Here is a 5,448-nt window from a genome sequence, read left to right as displayed (position 1 = left end):
AGAAGGTACCCATTCAAAGCAAAGTAGCCAGGCCGCAAGCTGGCCGCAGTTACCGAAACCCACAGTCCTACAGGGGGTCCATGTCCCATTGGCACTACGGATCCAGCCTTCAGTGCCAGTTCCCGCAGCCCACATAGGAGTCACCTAAACTGCAGGCACCGTAGAGTCCGCTAATCCGGCCGCAAGACGACAGGACAACGGATTGGTGGCATAGTGACCTTGACACTACCCGGAAACAGCAGGCGTGCTGGAACAATTCTGGGCAACAGGGAGTCCCCGTGCCAAAGACACTGCCGAGCACCAACTGGCGTTGTTGGAGCCCAGGGACAATCATGGTGTAGGCCGAGGCCTACTTGGTGGTAGTTTTAGATTGTTTGTAGGCTACAACAGACTGTCAACGTGCTCCAATTAGGCATCTGTCTCCACTCTGTTTCCAGGATTTCACGTAACCACCAACACCGCCAGTTTATGCGTACAACAGCCGTCTGCCCAATCCACACGTGGTACCTCCCCTGATGAAGCCGCATGGGTTGCGGCGATACGCGTGGGGTATGATCCTGGGTGTAGCACCCACTTGGTTATAGCTGTATTTTCACTGCGACCTTATTATTGGTTGCTCTGGAGTAATTTTTATGTGGTACAATTGAATATTGGATTGTGGGCATTGGCCATATTGCTATTGGCTTATTATGGCCTGTGTGCCCTAACCAGTGAATATTTAGGGACACATGCATGGAATTATTTCATGCAGTGATTGTGCAATTTAGGGCCCTTGGTCTCCATGAGCAGGTTTATGGGGTGGTTGTTGTGATTAATTGCAGTGAGGTTGGACCACATGGTTGATATACAGGTTATTACAGCATAATCTATAAGTGTGATATGCCATACTTCACTGTTATATATTGTGGGATGCTTCATATGTTTTTATTATGTTTTTAATTGTATTGCTGCATCAATAAAACATTGTTTTTGTACTGGTTCAGTGTGCGCTATTTGCAGTGGTTCTTTTTCTTCTCTTCTCATGTTTATTATTCCACTGTTGCTGCACCTAAACCTTCATTTATATATTTGTGATTGGTACAGTTGGTGCGCCCCATTTTTGTTATATATAATTGGTTTTGGTCGGTTCTTTGCCGGCCCTTCTTGTGGGCTGCACACACTTGATGGGTAGTGTATGTGCCTTATTATTGGCCTGGAACATTATTGTATGCTCTAGGCGTTTACCATTAATATAATTATTATTTGGTTGATGCATTGTGCAAGTGTATTATATTGTATATTTTTTAATTTATTGTTGTTCTATTTCAGCCTTCCTTACCTTGGTTCTTCCCGGATGGATTGGGATACGAGAGAGGCAGCAAGGAGGGCGCAGTCCTCAGATATTTTTTCCACTTCTAATAGTTATATACCTAGTTCAGAATTTGCTAGTGTGACTGCAGAGTTGATAGCAGCACATAAATTAGGCATCAGGTTGTGGTGGAACATTCGGTCCTTGGAGGAATATATTAAATCCAACATTGTGCCAAGAGGCCTTAGGGTTTCTATATATCCGGCATGGGAACCCTCTTTGGACTTTCGTGCCACATGGGAGAAGGGACTTTTACGATGCTCAGGTATTATTATGAATATGTTGTTGGAACATGATAGGGAGCTATTGGTCTCGGTTAAAAAACAGATTAAAGAATTAGATACTAAACTGAATGCTTTTGATGAAGTGACCCAAGTATTGCCTTTTAAAACCAGGCTCAAAGAGACTTTGGACAGATATGATAGGGATATTACCCATAAGAAAAAATCCAAATTTCACAGAGATCGTAGAGATTTTGAGGAGAAGCAGGTATTCCAATGGAAACACAAAGGGAATATTAGACGTAAGGCCCCTATGGATAGGGCCCCAGAGAGAACTGTGGAGTTGGCCCGTAAACCTGATTATACATCGGGTAGTGATTTTTTATCTTCAGCCGAGAGCGAGGCCGAAATCGGACAAGAAGGGGCCGTCGCAGGCAGGAGGATGTTCACAAGAAACACCCACTTCAGGGGACCCAGGCCCCCGCAGTACAATCAGTACAGGAATTTTCGCAAGTAGATGAGGAGGTTGTCGTGGAGGATGGGACTACGGAGATACAGGTACAGGAGAATGTGCTTCAAATCATTAACCTATCTCAATATAACCCTTCACCTTTGGAAATTTCTGTGTTACAGAGGGGTTTGACTTTTTCGCCTGTTATAGGTATGGATAAGTTCACTTTGGTTAAGGACCTTTATATTTTTTGCAGACAATTAATTCTTCAGGTTTTACATAACAAGCCACGGATGGTGGATGGTTTGGATCAAACGGATCGTCAGGTGTTACAGGATCTATTGGATCTTTTACAGGAGGACACGACACATGGTAAAAATCGATTTCCTTATAAAAATAAATCAATGGTAGCCCCGCCTTTTTCCTTGGTTCCAGCTGTGAGGGTTTTTTTTGAGTTGGTCAAAAAAGATTTTTTGGCCATTCCTGCTAGATCACGTCACGTGGATAATCTACATGCGGGGGAAAGACTGGCTGTGGATAATTTAAAATCTAATAAATTGTTTTTGATTAAGGAGGCTGATAAAGGTGGAAATGTGGTGTTGTGGCCGCATGAATTATATCAGGAAGAGGCGCACCGCCAATTGGATAATGTTCGATTCTACAAAAGATTACCGTCAGACCCTACTGGACCCTTCTCTATTAAATTCAAGAGACTACTAGATAGGGCTTTTGAGTTGGGTATTATTAACAAGAAGGAGATGGAATTTTTGTGGGTTGAACATCCAATCACTCCTACCTTTTACATGTTGCCAAAGGTCCATAAGGATCTTGTTAGGCCTCCGGGCCGACCTATAGTTGCCAGTATAGGCAGCTTATGCGAAAAGGCCTCTATCTATGTGGACTATTTCCTTCAACCGATGGTGAAGACGTTACCATCCTATATACAGGATACCTCTCATTTTATTAGGAAACATCGTGATGTTACTCTACCCCCTGGGGCCTTGTTGGTCACTTGCGATGTAGAATCGCTTTACTCTAATATTGACCATTCTGATGGCATCACTGCAGTACTGTATTTTTTTGATCAGATAGTTCATTCGGATAGAATGCACGATTCATTCATTGTGGATCTGTTAGGTTTTGTGATGAAGCATAATTTCTTCCTTTTTGACAGGTCTTATTTTCTTCAGACCTCCGGTGTGGCTATGGGGGCCAGATGTGCCCCGGTTTTGGCTAACTTGTTTCTCGGATGGTGGGAGGCCACTCGGGTATATGTGACACAAATGTTCAGAGATAAAGTGCGACTTTGGTCGCGCTTTATCGACGATATTTTTTTTATTTGGACTGGTACGGTAGAGGAATGTGATATCTATATGGGATTATTGAATTCCAATCCATACAACATTGTGCTCACCTATACTGTGTCCTCTGTTTCAATTAACTTCTTGGATCTTATGGTCTCTAATATTAATGGGGGCATCTCTACAAGACTGTTTAGAAAACCTACTGCTACAAATAGTCTTTTGGACTATACAAGTTTTCATCTAGCCCATACGAGAAATGGGGTGCCCATAGGGCAATTTTTGAGAGTACGAAGAAAATGCACATAGGAGGTAGTGTTTCGTGAGGAGGCTGCACAATTAACGAAGCGCTTCAGGAAGAGAAACTATCCTCGGGGTAGCATTTCACGAGCTTATCAGCGAGCGAATGGTACTACGCAGGACTCTCTCCTGGTTACTCGTGACAAGATTCGGAGTGTGATGCCCCGGTTCATTACGCAATATAATAGTCAGTGGTCACAGGTGAGAGAAGTGATTGGGAGACATTGGGGTATACTTACGACGGACTTGCAGACGTCTGCTCTGGTGCCGGAACGGCCCTGTATAACAGCAAGAAGGGCTCCAAACTTTAAGGATATTTTAACAAAAAGTCACTATATGAGACCAGTAATTGGGTTGGAAAGGGGAATAATGCTTAGGGGCTCATTTGCATGTGGCAATTGTACCATATGCCCCCATATGCATTCCATCAGGGATTATTTTGTGAACCCAAGAGACGGCACTAGACATAGGTTAAGGTCATATATGAACTGCAAAACTACTTGTGTGGTTTATGCATTAATCTGTCCATGTCATCAGGTTTACGTTGGTCAAACTTCTCAGGAATTACGCCGGAGGATCCAGAAGCATTTCTCAACAATCAACCTGGCACGTATTGATCAAACCAAGGGCAAGGTGTTGACATCTGTGGCAGCCCATTTCTTGAACCACCATGCTGGTAAGATTGCTGGTACTATGGTGGTCGCATTGGAGAAAATATCATTATCCAATAGGGGGGGTTCACCCAGAAAGCTATTATTACAAACAGAGTCCAGATGGATTTTTAATTTGGACTCACTGAGCCCAAGGGGTCTAAATGAGGAGCTCTTATTTACTGGATTTCTGTGATGAATATTTATGATGTTCTCTTCTCTCCCCTCATGCAGTTATCCTATTGGACATCACTTCTAATGGGGAAGATGGTTACCCCTTACCTCATTGGAATCTTAGTCTGGATATATTGTGTTAGGTCTTCGTTCTCTTATATGTAACTAAAATCTGAATAAAGTTGTACTGTATTGATTTATATGGTTCTAATTGATAGGTTTACACGATGTTTCTGTAGTCTCTTTGAGTTATTCCTTATCATTATCTTCTGTTTTCTGTATAGTAGGAGTCTGATGTGAGGGGGGTTTTATCATCATATTATCATTTTTGGCTGTGAGGTTTTACCTTATATATTGCTTGGGACATTAATCCCTTTATGGATTTTCTATCTAGTTCTATTGTATATTGTGACCTTGGAATAATATGGTGGATCCCTAGGTTTGAGCTCATGGGGACCATTGGGTTGGACCTGGGGATAGGTAGCCATTGTTATATTTTTAATGTCTTTTATGACATGTACCGGTGTTCATGTTTCACATTAACCCTAATTAGCTTATGGCTCCTTTTCATGTTGTGACCCCCTCCCTATGTGTTTCTGTCTGTCTCATTGTTGTGTCTGTTCTTCATGTTGCATGCTCTTGTGAGCACTGTGTGTCGTTGGAGCTGCAGCCTCGCGCCCGGGTATGGGTTACCGCTCGGTGCTGACCTTGATTGCCTCTTTGGCCAGCATGTGGGGGCGTGAGGCTTGCGTTCCAGGGGAGAACTCCATGCGTCTCACTGGACGCGGGTGCGAAAAAGAAAAAAAGAGAGAAAATTTTTTTCAAAGAAAAATTTTTTGAGGGATTTTTTTTTTTTTTTCCCTCCCCTGTTTTATCAACACTCCTCACACAGCTCATTGCGCATGCGCGGCGGCCATGTTCCTTCATTGACCGGGACGCCGGTCTTTTTGTAGTGATTGGAACTTTTGGATGGGGGCAGTTCACCTGTGGTGCATGTGCGAGT

The 5,448-nt window shown here is 43.2% G+C and overlaps 1 long non-coding RNA gene across 1 annotated transcript; it reads left to right on the top strand.

The window, feature by feature from the left end:
• Window positions 1-2,056: 2,056 nt before the first annotated feature.
• Window positions 2,057-4,437, top strand: LOC141096916 (uncharacterized). Its single transcript, XR_012233811.1, has 3 exons — window positions 2,057-2,127; window positions 2,277-2,392; window positions 4,159-4,437. It is a non-coding gene; the product is annotated as an uncharacterized lncRNA (long non-coding RNA).
• The last annotated feature ends 1,011 nt before the right edge of the window (window positions 4,438-5,448 follow it).

The sequence above is a fragment of the Dendrobates tinctorius genome, unplaced genomic scaffold (genome assembly GCF_039654945.1).
Source record: "Dendrobates tinctorius isolate UK_male_01 unplaced genomic scaffold, ASM3965494v1 ptg000081l, whole genome shotgun sequence".
Lineage (NCBI taxonomy): Eukaryota > Metazoa > Chordata > Amphibia > Anura > Dendrobatidae > Dendrobates > Dendrobates tinctorius.
The sequence above is the reverse complement of the archived record's forward strand: the minus strand, read 5'-3'. Positions and strand labels throughout refer to the sequence as shown.